Genomic DNA, 17,997 nt, shown 5'->3' with positions numbered 1-17,997 from the left:
TCACACAAACCCAAGGGCAAAGGGAAGTCCTTTGCCAAGAACGGCTGGCATGTAGACCATCAGGGCCTCCTCTTCTCCTTCCCAAGCCACAGGAGGAGGGGAAGCCATAAAGAAGGATCAGCCAGCCCAGCAGAGCCTGATCCTTTCTGGGAGCTGGAGGAGGGAGCCTGGGAATCAGACAGCTAAAAGCCCCTGAGCTGTGGCTGCCACTGCAGTGTCAGGACAAGAAGGGGAAGCAGCTGAGAGGAACCGGGGAAAGACTGCAGAGGGAAAATCAGTAGCACGCAGCAGCAGAGGAACCAGGGTAGGTGAAACCTCCCTGTTTGACCTACTTTGGCAGGGGTGGTTATTTAAATGGAATTTAAATCTCTGCAGATATGTGGATATCTGCAGATATGTGCAGATATGTGGATATATGCAGATACGTGCAGATATATGATCTGACATCACCTGAAGATGTGCAGTGGTAGGACTACACAGGTCACATACCCACACGTGCACAGACAAAACCATGTCCAAGGCCCTCAATGCCACAGAAAGATTTCCACATGTACAGGCTCATTTCTTGAGCAGACAAGGCTCCACAGGGGACATAAAAACACTGGTAAATGAGGTAAAGCACAAAGGGGTACCAAAAACAGGAAGACAGTTTTGCAGTGCACTAGGTCTCCAGCTAAAAAATTTCAGACATAAACTGTACCTGCTTTGTTTTCACGTAGTCTGAACCTGTGAAGTGTATGTCAGTATTGCCAACTTCAGGAATTTGAAATAAGTTAGTTGCCTCCCACCTCAATATCACAAGATTTTGAAGGGAAAGATTGTTTTGAAAAAATTGTAAATTGTATATGTCTTCATTTTCTTATCTCACATCTGGATTTTGTCTCGTAAAGTGCATTTTCAAACTTATTCCCCAAATTTTGAATGCTAGAAAACTTTTTGGTCTTTCTTCTCTTCTCTTCTCTTCTCTTCTCTTCTCTTCTCTTCTCTTCTCTTCTCTTCTCTTCTCTTCTCTTCTCTTCTCTTCTCTTCTCTTCTCTTCTCTTCTCTTCTCTTCTCTTCTCTTCTCTTCTCTTCTCTTCTCTTTTCTCTTCTCTTCTCTTCTCTTCTCTTCTCTTCTCTTCTCTTCTCTTCTCTTCTCCTCTCTTCTCCTCTCTTCTCCTCTCTTCTCTTCTCTTCTCCTCTTCTCTTCTCTTCTCTTCTCTTCTCTTCTCTTCTCTTCTCTTCTCTTCTCTTCTCTTCTCTTCTCTTCTCTTCTCTTCTCTTCTCTTCTCTTCTCTTCTCTTCTCTTCTCTTCTCTTCTCTTCTCTTCTCTTCTCTTCTCCTTTCTTCCCTCTTCTCCTTTCTCCCCTTTTCTCTTCCTTCCTCCTTTCCTCCTTACTTATTCTTCCCTCACTCTCTTCTTCTCTGCCTGACCCTTTCACATGTAATTACATGAATCATACCAGGAGAATTCAGGAACAATAAAATAGATGACAAAACTCAAGGTTAAAGTAGAAAAGCCATCAAGCTGTATGCTGTTACTGCAAAGCATTCTAAAAATAAATAAATATATATATATATATAAAATAAAAAATAAAAAGAAGAAGCTGAAGGTATAGAGTTCATTCTGTGTCAGATAAGCCCAAACTGATTTACATTTTACAGGTACTGTGGCTGATTTTTCTTTCTCCAGTTCACTTAGCTCAGCTGAAGAGGTGAACAAAACTCTTCAAAGCCTAATCCCCCCTATTAGTAATATTTTCACAGGCTGGTTCCCCTCCTCCTGCCCTTTTTCTACATCTTTTTCTCCACAGGGTGTCAGGATTACAGTGCTCGTACCCATTCTGAATTGTGGTGTATACTCTGTAATCCATGTCATTGTAACTCTATATCTTGCTAGCAGTAGAAGTAAAGTAAAACATAAATTGTTTTGCTGCCAGATTAACATTGTCTAGTAGATTTTATGCTCATAATCTAATGTGAGGAATAACATTATATTAGCAAGTCAATCTACTTACAACAATCGCTCAGCTTTGCTGAAAAATAAATAAATAAATAAATTATCCCTGTGTTTTCATCTATGTGGAAACAGAGCCGAGCCCAGCCCTGCACCCTCTGAGGCAGTGGAGCTCAGTGAGCTCAGGAGAAGGTGAAGGAGAAGGAGAAGGGAAAGGAGAAGGGGAAGGAGAAGGGGAAGGAGAAGGAGAAGGAGAAGGAGAAGGAGAAGGAGAAGGAGAAGGAGAAGGAGAAGGAGAAGGAGAAGGAGAAGGAAAAGGAAAAGGAGAAGGAAAAGGAAAAGGAAAAGGAAAAGGAAAAGGAAAAGGAAAAGGAAAAGGAAAAGGAAATTCAAGGTTGATAAAGAGTAGTGTGTGTGTTCAGCAAAGTAGAGAAAGAAACCATGGCAAATGGAAAAAACAAAACAAACAAAAAAAAAACAACAAAACAAACAACAACAACAAAAAACACAGAGTGAGTACAGCTTGTTGCACTGAATTGTGATTTATCTGCTTTTATTTTCAGTAGTTCCAGTGGCATCATAATGTAGGATTTTATAGCCTATTAAATCATGTCTGACATACATGTATATAGTTTAGAGTGCATGCATTATGGATAGGCAGTAGCTTCTCCATAGCTGCACAGCAAACAGTTTCCACCCGGAGATCTTTTTCCATCTTCATGCTCATTTATAACTTTAGCTTGGAAACTGCCAAATATACACCAAAGATAAAGACTTTGGCCAAGAATACAAAAAAATAAACCCTTTTGAATTCCCTTTGAACTGCAGGTCATTCAGATTGCCCTGATCAGAGGTGGCCTTAATTTACATAGTTGTCTTCCATTTCTAAAAGCAAATCTTCATCCAGAAGGGTTAACTGTAACCCTAACAGGTCTCTGCATGTTCTTCAATCTCCATCAGAGCAAATAGGTCACCCTTTTACGGGAAAGAGGTGGTAATCAGCTTAAGCCACTCACCATTTTCTTTGGTATGTGTAGGGAGTGGCATAATTAAGACCGGAAATTTGAGCTGACCCCAATATTAGGTTGGGAGATGACTGAGAAGAGGCACAGAGGTGGGTGAAACTGAGTGCCAAGGTCATGTCCTTATCAGGCCCAACACATAAGATGTGCACACATCTCTGGTGTCTATGGAGGGCCCCAGCCCTTTTCTCTTGATGTTGGCCTGGACGTTGCTCTTGGAAACATCCATCTCTGCAGCATTGCCCTTTTTGTGTGCCATTTACTTGCATGGAAAGAAGCCTTGGTCCTACTGTCATGGGGAGCACTGCTGGAAGGTAGCAGTGCATGTTTGGCTACTGGTGCGGGAGGACCAGTCACTGTCTGCACAGACCACAGGGGCTCTGTATGAATGTGTGAGAGGACAGAGGCCTCAGACACTGGGCTTGTTGCCCCCACACAACCCACAGTTCATCAGGGGTGGCAGCAGCACCAGCACTTGACCTGCACTTGGTCCACTGCCCCTTCCTGTCCTCATGGGCAGGCAGGCCCTTGCTGGACAGCCCCATCTGTGTGGCAACTGCCTCAAGAAAGCTGAAGCCAAGTCTTGAGTTGTGCTGGTTGAGACAGGCTGAGAGGACAATCAGGAAGTACTGCAACAGGGAGCGTGGCATGGACAAGCCCTGCAAGTGGCAGCAAAGCAAAAGGGAAGAGGGAGACAATGGATGAGGATAGGAAAGGTCGTGGAGAGGAGATGAGGGCCAGGGTCCTAGCTTAGGAGATGCTGGACCAGATGGAAAGAGAGATGGAAAGAGTAAGTGAAGGAGCAATTGGAGTGGTAACCTTGACCAGAGAGACCTTCAGCCTACCTGTGTGGCATCCAGGAGGGAATGGGCTGGAGCAAAGGGAACTTGTCCTTGTCAGAGGTGCAGGGACTTTTGTAACCAGAAGCAGGGGAGGCTTCAGCTACACAGGGAAGATGATTTTATATGCCAGAGCCTGAACTAAGTGCAGATTTCAGTGGTCACAATTACTGTGTGAGAGATAAAGACATATTTCACTCTTAGATAGCATCTTACAAGTGGTAATTAAATTTTTACAACACCCATGTGAGGTAACTGAATAATTATCACTCCTATTTTAAAGCTATGAAAGGAGAGAGGTTAAGTGGCTTGCCAAGGGCTATGCGATGAGTCAGTGGCAGTGCCTCCATCAGAAGTCAGGAGCTCCTGGTTCTGAGGCTGGTCTGCAACCCACAGCAGTGTTGCAGCCTCCCCGCCGAGAGATGAAAGCAAGCTGATTTCCCAAGCACTTTGATGAGAGAAGGAAAGTTAGAAATAGCCCGCGGCTGTTTCTAGAGAAAGTGTCACGATGGAGAGGGAATTTCTAAGGAGGGGAGTGGAAAAGTGCCAGGCTCAGGAAAGGGAACGGTGATAAAGTAACTATAGATATGGGTGGTTATGAAAGGAATGGAGCTGACAAACCAGAACCAAACGATGGGGAAGAAAAATAGGTCAGTGGTGAAGGTAGATTTCTCAGAGAGTTTTATGACATTTGAGAGGCCTGAGGGGAGAAGTGGGGAAGGAACGAGAGTGGAAAAAGATGGGAAGGGGAGAAATTCTGGTGAGAATGTGTACAGCGGCATTTAAAAGCTGCAGCACTAGGAGACGGGGAGAGAAAAGCCACGAAGTGTGGATCCTTGCAGTGCCTGCCCAATTATACTCATGTGATGGTCTTCTCTTGCACAGCAGCTGCAGATCTGAGTGCTCTGCTGAGTGAGGTAACTGTCAGCACCGTCACTTCGCTTATGGGAGAACCAGGGCTCAGAGCAGTGACGAAATTTGCCTATGATCACCCAGCAAGGCCAACAAATTATTCTGGTGTAAACTATTACAATAAATGCAATGTGAAATAGGAGGACAGGCAGGGACACGCAGTTATTACAGAATAAGAGAGTAAAAGAAAAAAGACAACCAAAGTCAACAGCCCAAATCTCTTTTTCATAGCTCTAGAATACATAATGCCAAGTAAGTTGACAGGTAGAGGCTGTGAGATTTGGATTATTTGTGCTGCAAACTACAGGCTAAGGAATACCAACAGGCAGATGTTCCAATATAAGCACACACACACAAATGCGTGTGTACACAACACAATTGCCCTGACACTGGCTTTGGTGTGGTATATGCTCTTAAGCAAGTTATTTCTGCAGTTCCTCATCTTTCCTCCTTTCAGCAAAATTATGGTAACAATTTTTACCTACAAAATGGAGACACACCTACAGCCCAGAAGACTTTTAAAATGCAAAGTGTGCTTAGGTTCCCCAAGTTCTCTGTGATCCTTAGCTGAAAGCTGCAGTTGACCACTGTCCCAGTGGGATCGTTTGTTTGTGGTCATTTTGTGCCACAGAGTACATCCACATGTCTGACAGCTTGTGGCTGCCACACCAGGAGAAGGGTCATCTGAAAACATGGAACTCCAGAAAATAGCTGCCAGCATTGCTGGGTGACTCCACCATCTGAAGTAACACGGTGTTTTCAGGGCCTGAGAAAGTGAGATGCTTCAGAACAACAGTTCCCCTTAGTTTCAAAAGCCACCCTTCCTCACCTCTGCTTCCTCCTTTTCCTCACAAGAAATGAAGAAGCCACAGATATTTTTGTCTTAATTTGAAAAGGGCAAAGAAGTATTTTCCAGTATAAAGTAAGAGAGAGAAAGAAACCCATTCAGCATCTGTTGAAAGAATCAGGAAAGAGCAGTATAAGAGAGAAAGCCTTTTATTAGTAACCCTCATTTGGTATTGAAGCTTCCACCATTTATTCCAACTTCATTACCTCTTCTTCCTCAGCTTTACAGGAGAATCAAGAGGCTTCCTCACCCCACCTCTCCCTCCTCCTGGTGTAGAGGGCCGTGGTATTTCGGCTGTGCAGTGCTACCACCATCTGGCCACCTTCAAAAACACAGCCCTCCGTCTGCGGGAGTGCCCTGAACTCGATCACCTGCCTCGTACATCTCCGTGAAACGAATGCTGCTTTTCAGTATACTCAGTGAGATAGAGAGAGAGGTGGTGATTTAAGCCTTCTGATGTGGCTCTACACAACGCCTGTTTTGGTTGCTTCTTTTTATAGAGGAATTGCATCTGGCTGTAGGATGCAAAGGTTGACATAACTGAATGTGTTCTTCCTCTGCCGGGGCAACACGTGGCAGGGGGCGCCTTCTAAGAAGACACCATACACATTAGAGTTGCAGCTGATTCCTGCTTGAAGGATGTTTTCTGGGGAATGAGATGCTCCTGGGTCATTTTGAGATCGAAATAGCATTTCTCCTGGTACCTTGACCAAGAGATTTTATCCTTCAGCACCTCAGCCACACAGCTGTAAAACAGAGATCATACACCTTACCTCTTACATATGGTATTGCCAGCATGAGCTTATTAATGGTTTTGATTGCACGGATTTGAAATTATAAAAATGGCAAGTTACGCAGCAGTCCAGCCAGGTCACTCTGTACTGATACTACCAACACTGAGACTGCTGCAGATATATTTGTCAGTGGGGGGAGCTTCTGCCCATCTGAAATTGCACTGAGACCACTAGCTCATTTCCCAAAGCACAGCAAGAAGTTATGGGGTGGGAAGAACTGGAGAAGTAAAAAAAGAATTTGTGAGCAAAGCCCAAAGTACTTGGAATCTGAGAGCCATTTCACATACTGGTGCTGAGTCAGAACATTGAGCTTATTTTGCCAAAAAATTCCCAACTTTTCATATTTTATGCGAGAAAGAATGCAATGAAAGCAAGCATAGAGATAAAAACAGGCTCAAAAGCAAAAAGGTTGCTTCAAAGTTCAAAGAGCATGTTCTAGCATGATGTTCTTTTGTGGCAAGCAAATGATTTTTTCAGCCTTTATGGGACAAGGAAGTGTGAAGAACATAGGTAACAAAGTGTTTTCTTGCAGAATCTTGCTAGCTTTGTAAGTGTTCAGGAGTGATGGAGGATCATTCTGTCCACGTTGTGTTTCAAGTAGTGAAAATATCCATTGTTCTTTATTATTTCCTTGTCACAGCCTCTCCTTACAGGTGACAGGTTGGCACACCCTTTCCTAGAAGTGTTATGGGTAAAGAGGGCTTAAACTGTGTAGCACTCACTGGTACTTCACTCAAATTCCTCACCTGATCTCCAAAATCTGTTTGAAGATGCTATTAGGTTTGTGATGGAAGCATATAGGAGGGAGCCAAGAGACAGCATGCTGACATGTCCCTGTGACCCCATAAGGAACCTGGTTCGATAAGATGTCAGAAATGGCCATTTCAATCAGGTAAGAATTTAGCTGCCCCAATAAGCCATTCACATCTGTATGTAGAACTTTCTATTGGTAGAGCAATTCATGCTGGAAGTGTTTTTTGTTTTGAGTGTTTTTAATTGTTTGTTTGTAGTTTATTGGGTTTTATTTGTTTGGGGAAGGGAAGGGAAGGGGAAGGGGAAAGGGGAAGGCGAAGGGGAAAGGGGAAGGGAAAGGGGAAAGGGGAAGGGGAAGGCAAAGGCAAAGGGGAAGGGGAAGGCAAAGGGGAAGGGGAAGGTGAAAGGAAAGGGGAAGGGGAAGAGAGAATCCAGTGACATCTCTACATTTCTCAAAAAGAAACCACTCCTTTTACTCTCTTCCACCTTTCTGCCATAACCAAGTGAGCCAAGTGCTCATTTTCTTTAAAGAACAAAAACAGAAGACAAAGAAACAAAACCTATAAACTCGGGTGGGGAGGAACACATCTACTGGGCCCTTCTTTTTGCTATGGAAATGTGCTTCACAAAATTAAAAACAAACAACTTTCAAAGCTGCAGCTTTTGACACATCAGAACTCATTTTTCCCTTTTTCATGTCCACCCACAAAAGAGATCCTGGCTACCTGCCTAGAAGAAGACAAAGCCATGGCAAAATGAGACATCTTGCATCGTGCCTTTCCATGCTCAAAACTGGCTTGTGGCAGGCTGTGAAAAGGAATACATTTCAAAGGTGAAGGAACATTTTATATAGACTGTGCTTTACCTTTCATTCCTCTCTGGGGACCAACAGAAAATCTGTCTTCCGTTGATGATATTTGAGGCAATTAAAGGTATTGTCTCTTTACACTATAGCTTGACTTTGGGAAGACTGGTTCTTAAGCCATTTTCTAATGTTGGTAATATGATGTCCTAAATAAATAATAATAATAAATTATTAATAAATCACAACTTAACCATCCAGTGAAGAAGATTAAGTTTATCAGTAAAACTTCTGATAAAAGGGAAATTTTCCATGCTGTGATTATTTTCTCAGCTGATGTGGATACCTTCTGAGAGACAGATGTTAGGCTACAGTTGTTATATTTGGTGGAAATTACACCACCTAGTTATAACCAAGATAAGGGATAGGATTCTCTTGCTCTATGACTCTAAATCTCACATTAGCTGAGTGGGTAAAACCATGTACAAGGCTGAACAACACAGCCTTCTGCTTCACAGATGGATGTCTCTTCCATTATAACCTACTCAGACACCAGGAGTGAAGAGGGCATGTCCTAGATGTCCCTCCTTGATATGCCTTCCCACAGATGAAGGCATATATCCCACAGACATAGAGAATCCTTTCCCAAGTTTCCTTACAAGCTGGAAAGCTTCCAGCAACTGTCTTTGCAATAGAAATAACACTTTTTTTCCCCCAGCAGCTTGTGTGGTTTCTATGACATTTTTGTCTCGAAAGATCCCAAATCAATAGGCTAGCTCCTAAACGGTTTATTAGGCCCCAAATTCTTCTAGCTGCCCACCAGCCAGCAAGTCTGACCAACACCACATAGGGGAAAGAGTGGGAAAAACTGTTATGCTTTGCAGTTTGAAGACACCAAATCCATAATGTGGAAAGTGAGGAAATTCACAAGTCCAGGCTTCCTCCCTGGAAACACTTGTCACCAGCTGGTTCTATTTCAAATGTCTTCTTTGATGCCAAATGTCATATTATGATACAGAAATAAAATAAAATAAAATAAAATAAAATAAAATAAAATAAAATAAAATAAAATAAAATAAAATAAAATAAAATAAAATAAAAATGCTGATTGAAAGGTTGCTTCGTAGTTTGTGAGAGACAGAACTCAAATCATCTAGAACTATGACGGTCAATGCCATGAGTGTTTGACAAGTGACAAGATATTCAGTTTGCTTCAGAAATGCTATTTTGAAGGATGTGTGTATGCTCAAGTGGGAATTAAAAAAAAAAAAGTTTCACTCCGATTGAAAATAAAAATTAGAGGCTGGCTTTTGTGAGATGTTCACCTCTTTTCCCTGTCAAAAAAGATGAAAGGAAAGAAGTAGGTGGAAAAATCCCTATACTTAAAAATACTTATTGATTTCATTTTAATTAAAAACATTTAATGATCTAAATTGGTTGTGAAGAATTTTGAAAAAAAAAAAAAAAAAAAGAACATCAAAAGAATATTTAGCTGCCATTTTTTAATATATTTTTTTTTTTAATGAAAAAATGCTTCTTCTTCTTCCAGAGGCTAAATGGCTGGCACCAAGACCAGCAAAGTCCTATTGTATTCCTACGGTGAAATACTGTTTAACTACGCATACAGGTTGGTGCAGCAATGAATCTCTTTGGCAATATAGCAATACAGAACAAGCTTGTTTCATAATTTAGCATTTTAAAATCCAGACTGTCTATAAATCCTCAGTTTATAGATGCTTCAGTGATAGCAAATGGAAAAGGTTACCTCAAGCTGTTTGTAAAAGAGTAGGTTACATGGATTTGTGAAGACTCTCTCAAGGTGTACAAGAGGTGATTTTTCTGAGCACTAGGACTAATATGAATTAAATTCATCTTTGGGAACAAGATAACAAGATACAAGGGAAAATGCCATAATCTTATGTCATTTTTCTAGAGGAGGACAATTGAAACAGCTGATCTAGTCAAGGTATTTTAATCTATTTTGTGCAGGAGAAGATCTAATTCAATGGACCTCTGTTAATAAATTTAATGTTATTAATCAGTCATTTAAATCACAGGCCTGTCTACCTACACTCCCTCCTCCCTCCCCCATGGATGTGATATTGGTTTTGCTGAGGCAAAGGTAAGGAGACAAATGGGAATAAATGTACAAGCAAGTCATGGGTATGCTGGCCCCAGAGGTGGGCCATCCGATCTCTTGAGCCTGTGATTACCCAGGCCATGCTCCTAGCCACCTGACAGGACAAGAGCCAAATCCCTCCACAGTAGGTTACTTTGGAGGGGAAGAGGTGTCAAGGAAGGTTTCTCATTTTCCTGCCCCCTGTGGGGCTGCAACTGCCTTGCACAGACTCCAGAGCCCACAGACCTTGCATGGCTAGTCAGCAGGTCTGCAGTTGCTAGCTCACAGCTGAAAAAAATAAATAAATAAATAAAATAAAAAAAGCAGAAAAGTGGCAGCCCTTGCACCTCAAAGGCTGCAAGAGAGGCTGATAAAACAGGAGCATGATTTTCTCTCTCACCTTATGAGATTTGACAGGTCTCTTGTCCTTGAACCTGGTCAGAGCTTTAGATTAATTGTTATTGTTGTCCCAGCAGTAACTTTGCTGTTTACTGAGGCCCTAACTGGATTACAACATGATGGATGTACCCGTACCCTGATTCTGTAGATAAAGTAATTAAGAGATTGATAAGGCACGTGCATATTTCATGTTCCAGCAATGCTTATGCTGAAACATTCCTATCTGTGGGGGAGGACCTTGTTGGCCTCTTTGCACCATGTGGAAAGCACAAGTCTTTGATCTGAGCTCCAGGAGCTGAAGCAATTTGGATGCCTGTGTAGAATATGCACTTATGTGGCACAGTGAAGGTTGACAGTTACCTGAGGTCTGAAAAATCGATTGTTTTTTTTATTTTTTTTTAAGTCATTATTATATGGATGCAGTGAGCCACAGTGGGTAAAATGCCCAGTTGGGCAATTGTCCTCCAAATGGTGCTGGTTGATTGATTACAAAAAAGATGTTAATGGCTCCTCAGTATTTTTAACTAGGTGCCTGGTTTCAAATCACAGTTGCCATTTCGTCCATTGCTGATCATAAATTTGTTCAATGTGCGTGGAGGTGTTGGTCAATGCTGGAGATGGTCAGACCGTACAGCTGAGAATTACCACATTGTTATCAGCAGTGTGCTGAGAACTACTGTGTGAGAATTACCACGTTGTTAACAGCAGTGTGCCTTCCTTACTTCCAGAGTCTCAGAGAACACAAAATCTTGGGGTATGATACCTTGCTGGGAGATTTTGCACATGTGAGTTCACCTCTCTGTAACAGCTATTAGAGTTAAACCTAAATGAGAATAACAGCAAAGCAGCTGAGCACATACTGTGGAAAAAACAAACAAACAAACAAACAAACAAACAAACAAAAAAAAAAAAAAAAAAAAAACAGCACGTGAGCTGGGTATTATCGTTGCCTTGGAGAAAAGGTTTATATTGTCACTTAATTTACCACCCTCAGAGACACAAATTCAGAACCTACATAAGCTATAATGCAACCAGGTCATGTGATTTGAAAGGTGAATGTGTTTATATGGATCTGACAGGTGTTAATGATGGTTTTCTATAGAAAAAAGAAATCCTGGAAGATAAATTGCTCGTTAAACAAGTCCAACAGCATTAATGTTTTCTAACAGCATTGGTTTCTGGATCCAGGTGTTGCAAAATAAAGCGTCCTGCTACTTTTATTTAGGAGAAGATCCTTATGAATGTGATTATCTTTTAAGGTCCAATTGTATCATGTAATGTGTTTCAATTCATGTTTCCTATGTAAGGTCCATAATGAGATTAGTGGGGTGTAAATCTTAATACAATTTAAATAAATAGTCTCTTGAGTGTCTGGCATTAGAAATATATTGTTCTGTATTTCCCTACGGGCACTGATGTTGCATCCTGTAATTGTGAAGTATTTATCTGTGTCATATTACAAGGTATTTGATTTAATTTTAAATGAGAGTTTCATCTCTTCTTTCTCTTGACCGTCACGTAATTTGGTTAATTAAAATTTGTTGGATATTTCTTTCCACTTGCCACAAAAAGGCCAAAGTGTGTCATTTGGTGTTTCCAAAGTAGCCACATGGAGTGTCATTGGGTCAGTGCAAGGAACAGCCCAGTACAGATATCATTGCTGTAATATAAAATTTACCCCATTGATCTCATCCTTCTAGATTTTTATTTATATAATTTTAAATTCACACAAACTAAATGGTTGATTCCCTTATTAATATTCTTAAGTGTTTGTTCTGATACCTGGATGATTCCTAAACCTATAGACACATCTAGTATTGATCAGTTCTTCATTACGGCCAAACATAATTCAACCTACATAAAAAACATACCAAATTCAGATGTCCCATCCTTCCTCAAACTGGGTTTAATTCTGCTGTCAATTTTACTGATGAACACCCAGAAAATAAAAATAAAATAATAATTTAAAAAAAAGATAAATAAATAAAAAATCATTGCAATCAATAGAGCTGGCAGGTGCAAATCTGTTGTTCCCCTATGATTTTGTGGCATTGAGAGGGAAGATCTTGCATTAGCAACTGGAAGTTCATCTCATCCTACCGCAGACAGCTGAAACAGGTCAGGGGAATAGGTGAAGTTCCTTTTTCTCTCCACTTACTACAGAAGGAGTTTAAACAGTTAGTCAATGTCATGCAGACTCATATTCCAAGCTGTCCTATTTGTGTTCACAGTGTATTTGCCTTTGTTCTACATTGCTGTGGCAGATGAGATGGACCACACTCTTCCAAGACTAAAAATATATCCAGCAGGAGAAGCAGTGCTGTCTGGCTCCCCCTGAGGTGTGAACAGTTACAGGACCACGACATCTGTTGCAATAAGGCCAGTGGCTTAGCATAGAAGGATTTATATCAGCATAAAACTACAGTAAACTCCAATGACTTCATCATCTCCTACCTCTGTTGTGATCATCTCATACACCCTCATGCATTTCACAGGATGTAAGGATTTCATTTAATTCCGGCACCAAGCTCCAATAGTTTGAGGCTCAAAAGGACCAAATTCTTCAGAAAATTAATATCCTTTCTTGGTTCAAACCCCACCCCACAACATGAGTTAGCTCATCTACATCCTCAGTGGGAGTTTCCTATAGCTCATTGCCCCTGCATTAGAAACCATAACAGTATCATATTTGTTCCCAGTAATATTCTGCTGGGGAAAGAGTTTTTCTAGAATTTGTTGTTAATTTTGTAATTATTCCAAGGAAACAAAAGCTGCAAGGGCATTGTCTCACAATACAGGACATAGTTTTTTCTAAGGCACTGTCATGGTCGGTTCAACAGTGTTAACAATCCCTGTGATTATCAATCACAATAACGGCTGATCAACGATAAAGCCTTTGCTCCCCATGTAGATGCTTGCTTAAAAACAGCCAGCTCTACAGCACCACCAGCAAGATTTACTTCATAGCATTGCTTTGCCAAATGAGGGATCTGCAATTAACCCACCATTCCCTGTCTCCCGTTCCCCTCTGCAAGTGTTCATAATTCACTGGTTCATAACTTACTGCCTGTGCAGGAGCCAGGAGAAGCAATGGACCTAAGCCCATGGCCATGGGAGAGGGGAGGAGGAAGGGACCTTCCTCCCTGGGTGGCTCAGCCTCCAGTGTATGGCCCAGTGGAGGGGACAGTGCTTCCCCTCCTCCTCACGTCACCAGGTCTGCCATGGGTCCTCACCGCATGGATCGGTACTGAGGTGTTCCTCCTCGGGTGACCTGGTGCAGGGACATGCCACCCAGGATGTGGCCCAGTTAGCCATTATTCATCCTTCTCCATACCCATTCAATTAATCTGCCTCCTCTTCTACCCTCCCCCTCTTTTTTTTTTTTCCCCATTAATTTTCTTGTTTTGCGTGTTAGAATATTTCCAGGTCTCTATCCACTCTATCCACAGCTGTTATTTTTAATTATTTTAATTTATTTTAAAACAAAAGCTGTGTTTCTCGAGTAATTACCAGGCTCTAGGACCCAAGAAAAGAAGAAAAAGAAAAAGGCTTTAAGAAAAAATAAATAACCATGGCCACTGATTGACAACAGATCCACAGCTTCTTTTACATCATTAGAGAAATGTAACTAAAGTCTTAGAGGATTTATTTTTTGTTTATTTGTTTTCTGACTCCTCATCTAAATTTATTTCACATTCTCTGAATCAATGCCATGAAGGGGCTGAGCAAGCAAGCATAGTTCCCCTGTGAAAACACTTAGGGCTGTACGCCTGGGAGGAACAGCTGGGGCTGGCACAAGTGGCAATGGAGGACGTGTGCCCAAACACAAGCAGATAGCCAGGGCTGGAAAGCTTCTCTGCAGGCAGCTCCTCCTCAGCTGGAAAAGGCAGATGCTAAGGAGACTTTGCTAATTTCCCCTGCCTGGAAACCTGTAATGAGCTCAGAGCAGGAGAACAGCAAAAGGGCACATCTGTTAGTTTCTCCTAAGCTGGAAAGGGCTGAAAGCCAAGAGAGATGTCTAGGGGCTAATTTGCTGGCCTGTCTATGGCACAGGAAAAAGTTTCAGCCCAGGAGAAAGCCTGGTGTGTTCTGCCTGAGAGCAGGGAAAGCTGGCAAGTGTCACAGGGAGCTCAGGGGCAGTACAGTTCATGGGATGGGAGAAAGGTTTATTCTCTTCCTTTGTGTTCACTCAGGACTCCAGACATTCATATTATACATATCCAGCGGATTCTACCTGGTCTCTCCTAGTAAGGTTAATTAGCTAGTGCATCTAAATTTTACCTGGTACTCTCAGGTAACACGTATACCAGTAAATTTAGTGTCCCTGAGACAGATCTTTTGTCCCATTATAAATGACATGGGGCAGCCAACAGTCCCATGCCTGTCCAAGTGATGACCAGATCTGAAGGAAAATTGTGGGAAAGATAAAAAATAAAAATAAGAAAAAAATAAAAATTAAACATTGATTCCTACTTCATGCCACAACCTTATCTGCCCTAGACTGCATTGGCTTTCCCATATGCCTGAAAAACATCAATGCTTTTTTAATCCAGAGTGAATGTTACCCTAATCTATTTTTTTCCTCCTTCCTTTCAGCATTTTGCCTGTTTTAACACACATTCCTACACAAGTTTGTCGTCACCCTAATGTAGACACATCATGGCTGACCAGCTGAATCACCCTCTGGGGTCCTGCAGCTATATCATCAAGAACTGTACCTGCTATGGAGACCAGGGAGCATGGCCACCCTGCACACTTCTTCTGACTCAGTCCTGTGTGCAGAGCTTTGTCACTGGACCTACTCCGGTCAGACAGAGCTTTACAATGTGTAAGAGGCCTGTGTCAGCTAGTATTGTGGATTTTGACTCATAATCACAACCAAAGGCTGAAAAATAAAAACACTTTTTGTTGTTGTTGTTGGAATCACCAGAACTAAACCATCCCACCCCTGTTTCTTGCATCTTGCTTCTGATGCCAACACTCATCATCTTTTCACTTGGTGGGGGTTCAGAGCCAGAGCTAGTAGCATCTTGATGCTGGTGAGATCCCACAGTTGCAGTATGTAACCCCCACGAAATTTCCAATTCCTTCCCAAGCCTAAGAGGACAGACCATGTGAAGAAACACATGCTAACACACCTCATTTTTAAATCTGTTGTTGTTTGTTAAACTATTATTTGGAAATGTAGTATCAGTTAGCTGCTCTTTCCTAAAGACAGAACAATTTCAGAATAATTGGGATGGGATTAAAGTAAATGTAAAGACTTAATCACTTGTGAATGTTGCACAGCAGTAACAGGCTTTCTTAATAGGGACTTGTGTCCTCCAACAAACAGATGCCTGCAGATCACAGAAAATAATCAAGCCCAAAGTCTAGGAAAACTGGCTCCAGCAATGACCACAGGGATTTTATAATTAAGCACAAGCTGTGAATGCATGTCAGTAGTCTCAGTCTGGAAGATAGTATTTCTGTGGTCACTCTAAAACACAGTTTTATGACTGTGAAGAAAGAGCTGAATGAGCATTTATTATTTACTCTCTTAGGAAGATCAGAAATTAGTTGATAAAATGTTACTTGTTGTTTTAAAGCTATGTCACTTTTTATCAGATTAATAAAATGTACCATTACTCCTTACAGCCACAGTCTCTTTTAGATGTTGAGACTTTTAGACATTAGACTATTACAACAACCCTACTATTTTTCACAATTCATTTGCTCTCTTCATTTCATTTACGTCCTTATTTCCAAGAATACTGCAGAAAGTGTCTGAGACAAACTGCTTTTTTTTTTTTTTTTTTTTTTTTTTTTCCAAAAGCTGGAGCATGGAGTTGTCCATTTGTTAGCATTTGTGAAACTGGGGGTGAACAGCACAGACTAAAGCCAGAAAATTCAGAATTCATGTGCAGAACAAGCTTCTATACAACAAATAAATACTAATACCACCCTTCACCCCCCCCCCCAAAAAAAAAAAAAAAAAAAATTGTTAAACCTATTCTCAATCTGAGCACCTCATTTGACTGTTTTCCTCTAATTGCTATCACTGCAAAGCACAAGTTTTGTGTATTGCTTTAAAAACGTTACACCGGTGGGAAGAAATGCCAACACTGGGAAATGCAATGGTCTTAGATTGGTCTGTTAATCAGGATTGGCTTTCTGGTGGCATGGCACTCATCCTGTTTCTTTTTCCATACCTTTTTTTTTTTTTTTTTTTTTTCTTTTTGCGTGTTTGTGTGTGTGAATGGTACTAATTCACCCTTGTAATGTTTTATTTCAAATTTTACTGTCCCAGCTGAACCCCTCCAAAGGAAATGTCACTGGCTTCAGCTTAGGTTCTATAAGCTATTCATGTTAAGCGCACAATCTGATTTTGGAAGTCTGAAAGACTAAACAGTCTAAAAACTTTAAAATTACAATTTATGACTGTTCCATTATTAATCCACATATTTCATTTAAGCTGTCTAACTTCACTGCTTTCCCTGCATGCACTCTGCAGTTGGTTATATGTACTTGTTAAGATGGTTGGCTTTTATTTCTCTAAAGGACAATATACCAGAAGGATCACCAATCTCCTACAGCAGACTTTCCTGCTCTATTCTCAGTGTTTCATTGAATTTCACCAATTTCTTGGCATGTCTTTTGTTTGTATATGCAAATTGTTTTGTTTGTTTGTTTTAAATCTTCTGCTCAATACCTCATAAACATTTCTCAGATTAGTCAGTGGTTATACCCATTTTTTTATTTGGAAGGTAAAGTTGAAAAATATTTTGGGACACTCCAGCTCCCATGTGTTTTGAGAAAACAAATATCTCCATATTGTTCTGTGTTACATGGCTGCTATTAGTATAGTCACAATATCACCCCGATGCAGTTAATGAAAAAATAATCTTTATTGTCTTTTGTAGGCTGCTAATTCATCTGGAGCAATACATTCAGTTCATACCTAACTCAACTGATGAAAGAATAGACAGCAATATATCACTCTGTATTCAGTGAGAAAACACAGCATTTAATGATCAAACATTGCTTAGAATATGCATTTATTTTTAAAAGTTGCCTAAGCAAGTTTTAAATAGCAATTTTTAATAGCAAGACTTTTACATTCCTTCCATCTTTCCTTTAAAACCATGACCGATAGCTTTTTACTGAACTAGGCTTTCTTCCAGGTATGTACGCCTATACGAAATCCCAGCTAGGTTCGTACAAGCCACATACAATGATGTTCTGGCTGAGTCCTTGAGGACCACAGTCTGAGATGAGCAAGCTGATCTTCCAAGAGCTGGCCAGTGGGAAAGCAAGCACATGAAAAGAGAAGCCCTGTGATGAGGCTTCTGAGGATCTGGTTCAACTCCAGGCTAGACTTTGAATATGATGTTAAGAAAGACGCCTCGCCTACTTTAGGCATATTCTTGGCTGCTATAACTCACAACATCAATGGTGCTGTGTCAGCTTTACACCAGATCTACTCTTTTCCCTTTATGTTCCCTTATGTAAAATGATGGCTTGTTTGCTTTTAGGAGGGCATTGCTTGCTTTCTTTGTCCCCAGGCACATTTTGTCTATGAAGACTGTAATCTG

Source organism: Aythya marila (assembly GCF_965140915.1).
Source record: "Aythya marila genome assembly, chromosome: 1".
Lineage (NCBI taxonomy): Eukaryota > Metazoa > Chordata > Aves > Anseriformes > Anatidae > Aythya > Aythya marila.
The sequence above is the reverse complement of the archived record's forward strand: the minus strand, read 5'-3'. Positions refer to the sequence as shown.